This window comes from Garra rufa, chromosome 2, assembly GCF_049309525.1.
Source record: "Garra rufa chromosome 2, GarRuf1.0, whole genome shotgun sequence".
Taxonomy (NCBI): Eukaryota; Metazoa; Chordata; class Actinopteri; order Cypriniformes; family Cyprinidae; genus Garra; species Garra rufa.
Genome location: NC_133362.1, coordinates 71,043,950 through 71,058,604, shown reverse-complemented (window position 1 = coordinate 71,058,604; position 14,655 = coordinate 71,043,950). Strand labels below are relative to the sequence as shown.

General features: G+C 50.1%; 1 protein-coding gene and 13 non-coding genes across 14 annotated transcripts in view; 12 read left to right on the top strand and 2 right to left on the bottom strand.

Annotated features, from left to right (window-relative positions):
- The window catches only part of LOC141326073 (uncharacterized), a 130,383-nt gene that overhangs the window by 22,798 nt on the left and 92,930 nt on the right, over window positions 1-14,655 (bottom strand). The gene's annotated exons all lie outside the window — the stretch shown is intronic.
- trnam-cau (transfer RNA methionine (anticodon CAU)) lies at window positions 1,022-1,095 on the bottom strand. Its single transcript has one exon. It is a non-coding gene; the product is annotated as a tRNA-Met (tRNA).
- trnal-cag (transfer RNA leucine (anticodon CAG)) lies at window positions 1,383-1,465 on the top strand. Its single transcript has one exon. It is a non-coding gene; the product is annotated as a tRNA-Leu (tRNA).
- trnal-cag (transfer RNA leucine (anticodon CAG)) lies at window positions 2,519-2,601 on the top strand. The gene has a single exon. It is a non-coding gene; the product is annotated as a tRNA-Leu (tRNA).
- trnal-cag (transfer RNA leucine (anticodon CAG)) lies at window positions 3,655-3,737 on the top strand. Its single transcript has one exon. It is a non-coding gene; the product is annotated as a tRNA-Leu (tRNA).
- Window positions 4,791-4,873, top strand: trnal-cag (transfer RNA leucine (anticodon CAG)). The gene has a single exon. It is a non-coding gene; the product is annotated as a tRNA-Leu (tRNA).
- On the top strand, window positions 5,927-6,009 carry trnal-cag (transfer RNA leucine (anticodon CAG)). Its single transcript has one exon. It is a non-coding gene; the product is annotated as a tRNA-Leu (tRNA).
- trnal-cag (transfer RNA leucine (anticodon CAG)) lies at window positions 7,063-7,145 on the top strand. Its single transcript has one exon. It is a non-coding gene; the product is annotated as a tRNA-Leu (tRNA).
- On the top strand, window positions 8,199-8,281 carry trnal-cag (transfer RNA leucine (anticodon CAG)). The gene has a single exon. It is a non-coding gene; the product is annotated as a tRNA-Leu (tRNA).
- trnal-cag (transfer RNA leucine (anticodon CAG)) lies at window positions 9,335-9,417 on the top strand. The gene has a single exon. It is a non-coding gene; the product is annotated as a tRNA-Leu (tRNA).
- Window positions 10,471-10,553, top strand: trnal-cag (transfer RNA leucine (anticodon CAG)). Its single transcript has one exon. It is a non-coding gene; the product is annotated as a tRNA-Leu (tRNA).
- On the top strand, window positions 11,607-11,689 carry trnal-cag (transfer RNA leucine (anticodon CAG)). Its single transcript has one exon. It is a non-coding gene; the product is annotated as a tRNA-Leu (tRNA).
- Window positions 12,730-12,812, top strand: trnal-cag (transfer RNA leucine (anticodon CAG)). The gene has a single exon. It is a non-coding gene; the product is annotated as a tRNA-Leu (tRNA).
- trnal-cag (transfer RNA leucine (anticodon CAG)) lies at window positions 13,866-13,948 on the top strand. The gene has a single exon. It is a non-coding gene; the product is annotated as a tRNA-Leu (tRNA).

The window sequence follows — 14,655 nt, the reverse complement described above, 5'->3', positions numbered from 1 at the left end:
CACCCTTCAGATGAGCTGTGGCCTTTTTCCCTCAGGCGAAGGAGACAAGCAGGCGGACGGGAACAGAGAAGCCCGCTCTGTCGTGTAAGCGCTCTCAGCTATCAAAAGGCACCACGCTGCCCCGTGTGAGGCACGACCTTCAGATTATGAGACTGACGCGCTGCCTAACTGCGCCAACGAGGCCGGCGGGATGACCGGTCTGAAATGCGAAGCGCTAGCGTGTCGGTGCCTGCCTGCAGGGCGTAGATCCAAAAGCTGCTTTCAGATCGCAGTCTCCCCTGGAGGCGTGGGTTCGAATCCCACTTCTGACAGACTTAAGTTTCGGCTACAGACAACAGCTACGGTCTTCAGCCGCAAGACTGTAACTTTGCCAACTTTGCCTTGTGTCAGGGCATTAACTTTGCCAAAGCACCACATTTCAGTCGACGTCAGAATTAGTATAAAGTGGCAGTAACGCCGACGGGCGTTCCGTTAAACTTGAGAATTACTCCTTGTATCGTTTGTGCGACGTCACTCCTTCCCCGATACCAAGTTGCAGGCACTTTTAAAGAATGCCTTGAAAGACTATGTCAAGTCGTAATAGAATCGAGTCAATATTTCCTTAAGATGAAGGCAACATTGCTTTAAGGTTCACGAAAGCTTGCCTTCCCATTAATAGGGAATTTCATTTCCAATGCCAGCATGATATTACCCTTAAGAAAACCTCACAAGAACACCGCCACATGTTACATGAATACGACAGGGATGGTATTCCTGCATTCATTCAGCATTAGCCCAGCGTGAACACTGAATTTCGATTATATTGCATGTCAAAGGGTGGCCTAGGACTGAATGCAATGTCGCTGGATGGTATTTAGGGAATTTACCTGGAAACTCACAGTTTCTCCCGCAATGTCGTGTCGTCCACCCTTCAGATGAGCTGTGGCCTTTTTCCCTCAGGCGAAGGAGACAAGCAGGCGGACGGGAACAGAGAAGCCCGCTCTGTCGTGTAAGCGCTCTCAGCTATCAAAAGGCACCACGCTGCCCCGTGTGAGGCTCGAACTCACGACCTTCAGATTATGAGACTGACGCGCTGCCTAACTGCGCCAACGAGGCCGGCGGGATGACCGGTCTGAAATGCGAAGCGCTAGCGTGTCGGTGCCTGCCTGCAGGGCGTAGATCCAAAAGCTGCGTTCAGGTCGCAGTCTCCTCTGGAGGTGTGGGTGCGAATCCCACTTTTCCGACAGAACTGTCCTTTGTCCTTTGGCTTCGGATAACAGCTACAGTCTTCAGCGCTTGGCAGAACATGTGGAGCTATATTTGAATCGAATCAACATTTCGTTAGGGATTCAGACCACAAGCTGGGTGTAGCCGCAACGGGTCAGCTCCCACCACGCAAGCGTGTCAGGTTGGCCGAGCTGTCTAAGGTGCTGCGTTCAGGTCGCAGTCTCCCCTGGAGGCGTGGGTTCGAATCCCACTTCTGACAGACTTAAGTTTCTGCTACGGACAACAGCTACGGTCTTCAGCCGCAAGGCTGTAACTTTGCCAACTTTGCCTTGTGTCAGGGCATTAACTTTGCCAAAGCACCACATTTCAGTCGACGTCAGAATTAGTATAAAGTGGCAGTAACTTCCGTTAAACTTGAGAATTACTCCGTTTTATCGTTTGTGCGACGTCACTCCTTCCCCGATACCAAGTTGCAGGCACTTTTAAAGAATGCCTTGAAAGACTATGTCAAGTCGTAATAGAATCGAGTCAATATTTCCTTAAGATGAAGGCAACATTGCTTTAAGGTTCACGAAAGCTTGCCTTCCCATTAATAGGGAATTTCATTTCCAATGCCAGCATGATATTACCCTTAAGAAAACCTCACAAGAACACCGCCACATGTTACATGAATACGACAGGGATGGTATTCCTGCATTCCTTCAGCATTAGCCCAGCGTGAACACTGAATTTCGATTATATTGCATGTCAAAGGGTGGCCTAGGACTGAATGCAATGTCGCTGGATGGTATTTAGGGAATTTACCTGGAAACTCACAGTTTCTCCCGCAATGTCGTGTCGTCCACCCTTCAGATGAGCTGTGGCCTTTTTCCCTCAGGCGAAGGAGACAAGCCGGCGGACGGGAACAGAGAAGCCTGCTCTGTCGTGTAAGCGTTCTCAGCTATCAAAAGGCACCACGCTGCCCCGTGTGAGGCACGACCTTCAGATTATGAGACTGACGCGCTGCCTAACTGCGCCAACGAGGCCGGCGGGATGACCGGTCTGAAATGCGAAGCGCTAGCGTGTCGGTGCCTGCCTGCAGGGCGTAGATCCAAAAGCTGCGTTCAGGTCGCAGTCTCCTCTGGAGGTGTGGGTGCGAATCCCACTTTTCCGACAGAACTGTCCTTTGTCCTTTGGCTTCGGATAACAGCTACAGTCTTCAGCGCTTGGCAGAACATGTGGAGCTATATTTGAATCGAATCAACATTTCGTTAGGGATTCAGACCACAAGCTGGGTGTAGCCGCAACGGGTCAGCTCCCACCACGCAAGCGTGTCAGGATGGCCGAGCGGTCTAAGGCGCTGCGTTCAGGTCGCAGTCTCCCCTGGAGGCGTGGGTTCGAATCCCACTTCTGACAGACTTAAGTTTCTGCTACGGACAACAGCTACGGTCTTCAGCCGCAAGGCTGTAACTTTGCCAACTTTGCCTTGTGTCAGGGCATTAACTTTGCCAAAGCACCACATTTCAGTCGACGTCAGAATTAGTATAAAGTGGCAGTAACTTCCGTTAAACTTGAGAATTACTCCGTTTTATCGTTTGTGCGACATCACTCCTTCCCCGATACCAAGTTGCAGGCACTTTTAAAGAATGCCTTGAAAGACTATGTCAAGTCGTAATAGAATCGAGTCAATATTTCCTTAAGATGAAGGCAACATTGCTTTAAGGTTCACGAAAGCTTGCCTTCCCATTAATAGGGAATTTCATTTCCAATGCCAGCATGATATTACCCTTAAGAAAACCTCACAAGAACACCGCCACATGTTACATGAATACGACAGGGATGGTATTCCTGCATTCATTCAGCATTAGCCCAGCGTGAACACTGAATTTCGATTATATTGCATGTCAAAGGGTGGCCTAGGACTGAATGCAATGTCGCTGGATGGTATTTAGGGAATTTACCTGGAAACTCACAGTTTCTCCCGCAATGTCGTGTCGTCCACCCTTCAGATGAGCTGTGGCCTTTTTCCCTCAGGCGAAGGAGACAAGCAGGCGGACGGGAACAGAGAAGCCCGCTCTGTCGTGTAAGCGCTCTCAGCTATCAAAAGGCACCACGCTGCCCCGTGTGAGGCACGACCTTCAGATTATGAGACTGACGCGCTGCCTAACTGCGCCAACGAGGCCGGCGGGATGACCGGTCTGAAATGCGAAGCGCTAGCGTGTCGGTGCCTGCCTGCAGGGCGTAGATCCAAAAGCTGCGTTCAGGTCGCAGTCTCCTCTGGAGGTGTGGGTGCGAATCCCACTTTTCCGACAGAACTGTCCTTTGTCCTTTGGCTTCGGATAACAGCTACAGTCTTCAGCGCTTGGCAGAACATGTGGAGCTATATTTGAATCGAATCAACATTTGGTTAGGGATTCAGACCACAAGCTGGGTGTAGCCGCAACGGGTCAGCTCCCACCACGCAAGCGTGTCAGGATGGCCGAGCGGTCTAAGGCGCTGCGTTCAGGTCGCAGTCTCCCCTGGAGGCGTGGGTTCGAATCCCACTTCTGACAGACTTAAGTTTCTGCTACGGACAACAGCTACGGTCTTCAGCCGCAAGGCTGTAACTTTGCCAACTTTGCCTTGTGTCAGGGCATTAACTTTGCCAAAGCACCACATTTCAGTCGACGTCAGAATTAGTATAAAGTGGCAGTAACTTCCGTTAAACTTGAGAATTACTCCGTTTTATCGTTTGTGCGACGTCACTCCTTCCCCGATACCAAGTTGCAGGCACTTTTAAAGAATGCCTTGAAAGACTATGTCAAGTCGTAATAGAATCGAGTCAATATTTCCTTAAGATGAAGGCAACATTGCTTTAAGGTTCACGAAAGCTTGCCTTCCCATTAATAGGGAATTTCATTTCCAATGCCAGCATGATATTACCCTTAAGAAAACCTCACAAGAACACCGCCACATGTTACATGAATACGACAGGGATGGTATTCCTGCATTCATTCAGCATTAGCCCAGCGTGAACACTGAATTTCGATTATATTGCATGTCAAAGGGTGGCCTAGGACTGAATGCAATGTCGCTGGATGGTATTTAGGGAATTTACCTGGAAACTCACAGTTTCTCCCGCAATGTCGTGTCGTCCACCCTTCAGATGAGCTGTGGCCTTTTTCCCTCAGGCGAAGGAGACAAGCAGGCGGACGGGAACAGAGAAGCCCGCTCTGTCGTGTAAGCGCTCTCAGCTATCAAAAGGCACCACGCTGCCCCGTGTGAGGCACGACCTTCAGATTATGAGACTGACGCGCTGCCTAACTGCGCCAACGAGGCCGGCGGGATGACCGGTCTGAAATGCGAAGCGCTAGCGTGTCGGTGCCTGCCTGCAGGGCGTAGATCCAAAAGCTGCGTTCAGGTCGCAGTCTCCTCTGGAGGTGTGGGTGCGAATCCCACTTTTCCGACAGAACTGTCCTTTGTCCTTTGGCTTCGGATAACAGCTACAGTCTTCAGCGCTTGGCAGAACATGTGGAGCTATATTTGAATCGAATCAACATTTGGTTAGGGATTCAGACCACAAGCTGGGTGTAGCCGCAACGGGTCAGCTCCCACCACGCAAGCGTGTCAGGATGGCCGAGCGGTCTAAGGCGCTGCGTTCAGGTCGCAGTCTCCCCTGGAGGCGTGGGTTCGAATCCCACTTCTGACAGACTTAAGTTTCTGCTACGGACAACAGCTACGGTCTTCAGCCGCAAGGCTGTAACTTTGCCAACTTTGCCTTGTGTCAGGGCATTAACTTTGCCAAAGCACCACATTTCAGTCGACGTCAGAATTAGTATAAAGTGGCAGTAACTTCCGTTAAACTTGAGAATTACTCCGTTTTATCGTTTGTGCGACGTCACTCCTTCCCCGATACCAAGTTGCAGGCACTTTTAAAGAATGCCTTGAAAGACTATGTCAAGTCGTAATAGAATCGAGTCAATATTTCCTTAAGATGAAGGCAACATTGCTTTAAGGTTCACGAAAGCTTGCCTTCCCATTAATAGGGAATTTCATTTCCAATGCCAGCATGATATTACCCTTAAGAAAACCTCACAAGAACACCGCCACATGTTACATGAATACGACAGGGATGGTATTCCTGCATTCATTCAGCATTAGCCCAGCGTGAACACTGAATTTCGATTATATTGCATGTCAAAGGGTGGCCTAGGACTGAATGCAATGTCGCTGGATGGTATTTAGGGAATTTACCTGGAAACTCACAGTTTCTCCCGCAATGTCGTGTCGTCCACCCTTCAGATGAGCTGTGGCCTTTTTCCCTCAGGCGAAGGAGACAAGCAGGCGGACGGGAACAGAGAAGCCCGCTCTGTCGTGTAAGCGCTCTCAGCTATCAAAAGGCACCACGCTGCCCCGTGTGAGGCACGACCTTCAGATTATGAGACTGACGCGCTGCCTAACTGCGCCAACGAGGCCGGCGGGATGACCGGTCTGAAATGCGAAGCGCTAGCGTGTCGGTGCCTGCCTGCAGGGCGTAGATCCAAAAGCTGCGTTCAGGTCGCAGTCTCCTCTGGAGGTGTGGGTGCGAATCCCACTTTTCCGACAGAACTGTCCTTTGTCCTTTGGCTTCGGATAACAGCTACAGTCTTCAGCGCTTGGCAGAACATGTGGAGCTATATTTGAATCGAATCAACATTTCGTTAGGGATTCAGACCACAAGCTGGGTGTAGCCGCAACGGGTCAGCTCCCACCACGCAAGCGTGTCAGGATGGCCGAGCGGTCTAAGGCGCTGCGTTCAGGTCGCAGTCTCCCCTGGAGGCGTGGGTTCGAATCCCACTTCTGACAGACTTAAGTTTCTGCTACGGACAACAGCTACGGTCTTCAGCCGCAAGGCTGTAACTTTGCCAACTTTGCCTTGTGTCAGGGCATTAACTTTGCCAAAGCACCACATTTCAGTCGACGTCAGAATTAGTATAAAGTGGCAGTAACTTCCGTTAAACTTGAGAATTACTCCGTTTTATCGTTTGTGCGACGTCACTCCTTCCTCGATACCAAGTTGCAGGCACTTTTAAAGAATGCCTTGAAAGACTATGTCAAGTCGTAATAGAATCGAGTCAATATTTCCTTAAGATGAAGGCAACATTGCTTTAAGGTTCACGAAAGCTTGCCTTCCCATTAATAGGGAATTTCATTTCCAATGCCAGCATGATATTACCCTTAAGAAAACCTCACAAGAACACCGCCACATGTTACATGAATACGACAGGGATGGTATTCCTGCATTCATTCAGCATTAGCCCAGCGTGAACACTGAATTTCGATTATATTGCATGTCAAAGGGTGGCCTAGGACTGAATGCAATGTCGCTGGATGGTATTTAGGGAATTTACCTGGAAACTCACAGTTTCTCCCGCAATGTCGTGTCGTCCACCCTTCAGATGAGCTGTGGCCTTTTTCCCTCAGGCGAAGGAGACAAGCAGGCGGACGGGAACAGAGAAGCCCGCTCTGTCGTGTAAGCGCTCTCAGCTATCAAAAGGCACCACGCTGCCCCGTGTGAGGCACGACCTTCAGATTATGAGACTGACGCGCTGCCTAACTGCGCCAACGAGGCCGGCGGGATGACCGGTCTGAAATGCGAAGCGCTAGCGTGTCGGTGCCTGCCTGCAGGGCGTAGATCCAAAAGCTGCGTTCAGGTCGCAGTCTCCTCTGGAGGTGTGGGTGCGAATCCCACTTTTCCGACAGAACTGTCCTTTGTCCTTTGGCTTCGGATAACAGCTACAGTCTTCAGCGCTTGGCAGAACATGTGGAGCTATATTTGAATCGAATCAACATTTGGTTAGGGATTCAGACCACAAGCTGGGTGTAGCCGCAACGGGTCAGCTCCCACCACGCAAGCGTGTCAGGATGGCCGAGCGGTCTAAGGCGCTGCGTTCAGGTCGCAGTCTCCCCTGGAGGCGTGGGTTCGAATCCCACTTCTGACAGACTTAAGTTTCTGCTACGGACAACAGCTACGGTCTTCAGCCGCAAGGCTGTAACTTTGCCAACTTTGCCTTGTGTCAGGGCATTAACTTTGCCAAAGCACCACATTTCAGTCGACGTCAGAATTAGTATAAAGTGGCAGTAACTTCCGTTAAACTTGAGAATTACTCCGTTTTATCGTTTGTGCGACGTCACTCCTTCCCCGATACCAAGTTGCAGGCACTTTTAAAGAATGCCTTGAAAGACTATGTCAAGTCGTAATAGAATCGAGTCAATATTTCCTTAAGATGAAGGCAACATTGCTTTAAGGTTCACGAAAGCTTGCCTTCCCATTAATAGGGAATTTCATTTCCAATGCCAGCATGATATTACCCTTAAGAAAACCTCACAAGAACACCGCCACATGTTACATGAATACGACAGGGATGGTATTCCTGCATTCATTCAGCATTAGCCCAGCGTGAACACTGAATTTCGATTATATTGCATGTCAAAGGGTGGCCTAGGACTGAATGCAATGTCGCTGGATGGTATTTAGGGAATTTACCTGGAAACTCACAGTTTCTCCCGCAATGTCGTGTCGTCCACCCTTCAGATGAGCTGTGGCCTTTTTCCCTCAGGCGAAGGAGACAAGCAGGCGGACGGGAACAGAGAAGCCCGCTCTGTCGTGTAAGCGCTCTCAGCTATCAAAAGGCACCACGCTGCCCCATGTGAGGCACGACCTTCAGATTATGAGACTGACGCGCTGCCTAACTGCGCCAACGAGGCCGGCGGGATGACCGGTCTGAAATGCGAAGCGCTAGCGTGTCGGTGCCTGCCTGCAGGGCGTAGATCCAAAAGCTGCGTTCAGGTCGCAGTCTCCTCTGGAGGTGTGGGTGCGAATCCCACTTTTCCGACAGAACTGTCCTTTGTCCTTTGGCTTCGGATAACAGCTACAGTCTTCAGCGCTTGGCAGAACATGTGGAGCTATATTTGAATCGAATCAACATTTCGTTAGGGATTCAGACCACAAGCTGGGTGTAGCCGCAACGGGTCAGCTCCCACCACGCAAGCGTGTCAGGATGGCCGAGCGGTCTAAGGCGCTGCGTTCAGGTCGCAGTCTCCCCTGGAGGCGTGGGTTCGAATCCCACTTCTGACAGACTTAAGTTTCTGCTACGGACAACAGCTACGGTCTTCAGCCGCAAGGCTGTAACTTTGCCAACTTTGCCTTGTGTCAGGGCATTAACTTTGCCAAAGCACCACATTTCAGTCGACGTCAGAATTAGTATAAAGTGGCAGTAACTTCCGTTAAACTTGAGAATTACTCCGTTTTATCGTTTGTGCGACGTCACTCCTTCCCCGATACCAAGTTGCAGGCACTTTTAAAGAATGCCTTGAAAGACTATGTCAAGTCGTAATAGAATCGAGTCAATATTTCCTTAAGATGAAGGCAACATTGCTTTAAGGTTCACGAAAGCTTGCCTTCCCATTAATAGGGAATTTCATTTCCAATGCCAGCATGATATTACCCTTAAGAAAACCTCACAAGAACACCGCCACATGTTACATGAATACGACAGGGATGGTATTGCTGCATTCATTCAGCATTAGCCCAGCGTGAACACTGAATTTCGATTATATTGCATGTCAAAGGGTGGCCTAGGACTGAATGCAATGTCGCTGGATGGTATTTAGGGAATTTACCTGGAAACTCACAGTTTCTCCCGCAATGTCGTGTCGTCCACCCTTCAGATGAGCTGTGGCCTTTTTCCCTCAGGCGAAGGAGACAAGCAGGCGGACGGGAACAGAGAAGCCCGCTCTGTCGTGTAAGCGCTCTCAGCTATCAAAAGGCACCACGCTGCCCCGTGTGAGGCACGACCTTCAGATTATGAGCCTGACGCGCTGCCTAACTGCGCCAACGAGGCCGGCGGGATGACCGGTCTGAAATGCGAAGCGCTAGCGTGTCGGTGCCTGCCTGCAGGGCGTAGATCCAAAAGCTGCGTTCAGGTCGCAGTCTCCTCTGGAGGTGTGGGTGCGAATCCCACTTTTCCGACAGAACTGTCCTTTGTCCTTTGGCTTCGGATAACAGCTACAGTCTTCAGCGCTTGGCAGAACATGTGGAGCTATATTTGAATCGAATCAACATTTCGTTAGGGATTCAGACCACAAGCTGGGTGTAGCCGCAACGGGTCAGCTCCCACCACGCAAGTGTGTCAGGATGGCCGAGCGGTCTAAGGCGCTGCGTTCAGGTCGCAGTCTCCCCTGGAGGCGTGGGTTCGAATCCCACTTCTGACAGACTTAAGTTTCTGCTACGGACAACAGCTACGGTCTTCAGCCGCAAGGCTGTAACTTTGCCAACTTTGCCTTGTGTCAGGGCATTAACTTTGCCAAAGCACCACATTTCAGTCGACGTCAGAATTAGTATAAAGTGGCAGTAACTTCCGTTAAACTTGAGAATTACTCCGTTTTATCGTTTGTGCGACGTCACTCCTTCCCCGATACCAAGTTGCAGGCACTTTTAAAGAATGCCTTGAAAGACTATGTCAAGTCGTAATAGAATCGAGTCAATATTTCCTTAAGATGAAGGCAACATTGCTTTAAGGTTCACGAAAGCTTGCCTTCCCATTAATAGGGAATTTCATTTCCAATGCCAGCATGATATTACCCTTAAGAAAACCTCACAAGAACACCGCCACATGTTACATGAATACGACAGGGATGGTATTCCTGCATTCATTCAGCATTAGCCCAGCGTGAACACTGAATTTCGATTATATTGCATGTCAAAGGGTGGCCTAGGACTGAATGCAATGTCGCTGGATGGTATTTAGGGAATTTACCTGGAAACTCACAGTTTCTCCCGCAATGTCGTGTCGTCCACCCTTCAGATGAGCTGTGGCCTTTTTCCCTCAGGCGAAGGAGACAAGCAGGCGGACGGGAACAGAGAAGCCCGCTCTGTCGTGTAAGCGCTCTCAGCTATCAAAAGGCACCACGCTGCCCCGTGTGAGGCACGACCTTCAGATTATGAGACTGACGCGCTGCCTAACTGCGCCAACGAGGCCGGCGGGATGACCGGTCTGAAATGCGAAGTGCTAGCGTGTCGGTGCCTGCCTGCAGGGCGTAGATCCAAAAGCTGCGTTCAGGTCGCAGTCTCCTCTGGAGGTGTGGGTGCGAATCCCACTTTTCCGACAGAACTGTCCTTTGTCCTTTGGCTTCGGATAACAGCTACAGTCTTCAGCGCTTGGCAGAACATGTGGAGCTATATTTGAATCGAATCAACATTTCGTTAGGGATTCAGACCACAAGCTGGGTGTAGCCGCAACGGGTCAGCTCCCACCACGCAAGCGTGTCAGGATGGCCGAGCGGTCTAAGGCGCTGCGTTCAGGTCGCAGTCTCCCCTGGAGGCGTGGGTTCGAATCCCACTTCTGACAGACTTAAGTTTCTGCTACGGACAACAGCTACGGTCTTCAGCCGCAAGGCTGTAACTTTGCCAACTTTGCCTTGTGTCAGGGCATTAACTTTGCCAAAGCACCACATTTCAGTCGACGTCAGAATTAGTATAAAGTGGCAGTAACTTCCGTTAAACTTGAGAATTACTCCGTTTTATCGTTTGTGCGACGTCACTCCTTCCCCGATACCAAGTTGCAGGCACTTTTAAAGAATGCCTTGAAAGACTATGTCAAGTCGTAATAGAATCGAGTCAATATTTCCTTAAGATGAAGGCAACATTGCTTTAAGGTTCACGAAAGCTTGCCTTCCCATTAATAGGGAATTTCATTTCCAATGCCAGCATGATATTACCCTTAAGAAAACCTCACAAGAACACCGCCACATGTTACATGAATACGACAGGGATGGTATTCCTGCATTCATTCAGCATTAGCCCAGCGTGAACACTGAATTTCGATTATATTGCATGTCAAAGGGTGGCCTAGGACTGAATGCAATGTCGCTGGATGGTATTTAGGGAATTTACCTGGAAACTCACAGTTTCTCCCGCAATGTCGTGTCGTCCACCCTTCAGATGAGCTGTGGCCTTTTTCCCTCAGGCGAAGGAGACAAGCAGGCGGACGGGAACAGAGAAGCCCGCTCTGTCGTGTAAGCGCTCTCAGCTATCAAAAGGCACCACGCTGCCCCGTGTGAGGCACGACCTTCAGATTATGAGACTGACGCGCTGCCTAACTGCGCCAACGAGGCCGGCGGGATGACCGGTCTGAAATGCGAAGCGCTAGCGTGTCGGTGCCTGCCTGCAGGGCGTAGATCCAAAAGCTGCGTTCAGGTCGCAGTCTCCTCTGGAGGTGTGGGTGCGAATCCCACTTTTCCGACAGAACTGTCCTTTGTCCTTTGGCTTCGGATAACAGCTACAGTCTTCAGCGCTTGGCAGAACATGTGGAGCTATATTTGAATCGAATCAACATTTCGTTAGGGATTCAGACCACAAGCTGGGTGTAGCCGCAACGGGTCAGCTCCCACCACGCAAGCGTGTCAGGATGGCCGAGCGGTCTAAGGCGCTGCGTTCAGGTCGCAGTCTCCCCTGGAGGCGTGGGTTCGAATCCCACTTCTGACAGACTTAAGTTTCTGCTACGGTCTTCAGCCGCAAGGCTGTAACTTTGCCAACTTTGCCTTGTGTCAGGGCATTAACTTTGCCAAAGCACCACATTTCAGTCGACGTCAGAATTAGTATAAAGTGGCAGTAACTTCCGTTAAACTTGAGAATTACTCCGTTTTATCGTTTGTGCGACGTCACTCCTTCCCCGATACCAAGTTGCAGGCACTTTTAAAGAATGCCTTGAAAGACTATGTCAAGTCGTAATAGAATCGAGTCAATATTTCCTTAAGATGAAGGCAACATTGCTTTAAGGTTCACGAAAGCTTGCCTTCCCATTAATAGGGAATTTCATTTCCAATGCCAGCATGATATTACCCTTAAGAAAACCTCACAAGAACACCGCCACATGTTACATGAATACGACAGGGATGGTATTCCTGCATTCATTCAGCATTAGCCCAGCGTGAACACTGAATTTCGATTATATTGCATGTCAAAGGGTGGCCTAGGACTGAATGCAATGTCGCTGGATGGTATTTAGGGAATTTACCTGGAAACTCACAGTTTCTCCCGCAATGTCGTGTCGTCCACCCTTCAGATGAGCTGTGGCCTTTTTCCCTCAGGCGAAGGAGACAAGCAGGCGGACGGGAACAGAGAAGCCCGCTCTGTCGTGTAAGCGCTCTCAGCTATCAAAAGGCACCACGCTGCCCCGTGTGAGGCACGACCTTCAGATTATGAGACTGACGCGCTGCCTAACTGCGCCAACGAGGCCGGCGGGATGACCGGTCTGAAATGCGAAGCGCTAGCGTGTCGGTGCCTGCCTGCAGGGCGTAGATCCAAAAGCTGCGTTCAGGTCGCAGTCTCCTCTGGAGGTGTGGGTGCGAATCCCACTTTTCCGACAGAACTGTCCTTTGTCCTTTGGCTTCGGATAACAGCTACAGTCTTCAGCGCTTGGCAGAACATGTGGAGCTATATTTGAATCGAATCAACATTTCGTTAGGGATTCAGACCACAAGCTGGGTGTAGCCGCAACGGGTCAGCTCCCACCACGCAAGCGTGTCAGGATGGCCGAGCGGTCTAAGGCGCTGCGTTCAGGTCGCAGTCTCCCCTGGAGGCGTGGGTTCGAATCCCACTTCTGACAGACTTAAGTTTCTGCTACGGACAACAGCTACGGTCTTCAGCCGCAAGGCTGTAACTTTGCCAACTTTGCCTTGTGTCAGGGCATTAACTTTGCCAAAGCACCACATTTCAGTCGACGTCAGAATTAGTATAAAGTGGCAGTAACTTCCGTTAAACTTGAGAATTACTCCGTTTTATCGTTTGTGCGACGTCACTCCTTCCTCGATACCAAGTTGCAGGCACTTTTAAAGAATGCCTTGAAAGACTATGTCAAGTCGTAATAGAATCGAGTCAATATTTCCTTAAGATGAAGGCAACATTGCTTTAAGGTTCACGAAAGCTTGCCTTCCCATTAATAGGGAATTTCATTTCCAATGCCAGCATGATATTACCCTTAAGAAAACCTCACAAGAACACCGCCACATGTTACATGAATACGACAGGGATGGTATTCCTGCATTCATTCAGCATTAGCCCAGCGTGAACACTGAATTTCGATTATATTGCATGTCAAAGGGTGGCCTAGGACTGAATGCAATGTCGCTGGATGGTATTTAGGGAATTTACCTGGAAACTCACAGTTTCTCCCGCAATGTCGTGTCGTCCACCCTTCAGATGAGCTGTGGCCTTTTTCCCTCAGGCGAAGGAGACAAGCAGGCGGACGGGAACAGAGAAGCCCGCTCTGTCGTGTAAGCGCTCTCAGCTATCAAAAGGCACCACGCTGCCCCATGTGAGGCACGACCTTCAGATTATGAGACTGACGCGCTGCCTAACTGCGCCAACGAGGCCGGCGGGATGACCGGTCTGAAATGCGAAGCGCTAGCGTGTCGGTGCCTGCCTGCAGGGCGTAGATCCAAAAGCTGCGTTCAGGTCGCAGTCTCCTCTGGAGGTGTGGGTGCGAATCCCACTTTTCCGACAGAACTGTCCTTTGTCCTTTGGCTTCGGATAACAGCTACAGTCTTCAGCGCTTGGCAGAACATGTGGAGCTATATTTGAATCGAATCAACATTTCGTTAGGGATTCAGACCACAAGCTGGGTGTAGCCGCAACGGGTCAGCTCCCACCACGCAAGCGTGTCAGGATGGCCGAGCGGTCTAAGGCGCTGCGTTCAGGTCGCAGTCTCCCCTGGAGGCGTGGGTTCGAATCCCACTTCTGACAGACTTAAGTTTCTGCTACGGACAACAGCTACGGTCTTCAGCCGCAAGGCTGTAACTTTGCCAACTTTGCCTTGTGTCAGGGCATTAACTTTGCCAAAGCACCACATTTCAGTCGACGTCAGAATTAGTATAAAGTGGCAGTAACTTCCGTTAAACTTGAGAATTACTCCGTTTTATCGTTTGTGCGACGTCACTCCTTCCCCGATACCAAGTTGCAGGCACTTTTAAAGAATGCCTTGAAAGACTATGTCAAGTCGTAATAGAATCGAGTCAATATTTCCTTAAGATGAAGGCAACATTGCTTTAAGGTTCACGAAAGCTTGCCTTCCCATTAATAGGGAATTTCATTTCCAATGCCAGCATGATATTACCCTTAAGAAAACCTCACAAGAACACCGCCACATGTTACATGAATACGACAGGGATGGTATTCCTGCATTCATTCAGCATTAGCCCAGCGTGAACACTGAATTTCGATTATATTGCATGTCAAAGGGTGGCCTAGGACTGAATGCAATGTCGCTGGATGGTATTTAGGGAATTTACCTGGAAACTCACAGTTTCTCCCGCAATGTCGTGTCGTCCACCCTTCAGATGAGCTGTGGCCTTTTTCCCTCAGGCGAAGGAGACAAGCAGGCGGACGGGAACAGAGAAGCCCGCTCTGTCGTGTAAGCGCTCTCAGCTATCAAAAGGCACCACGCTGCCCCG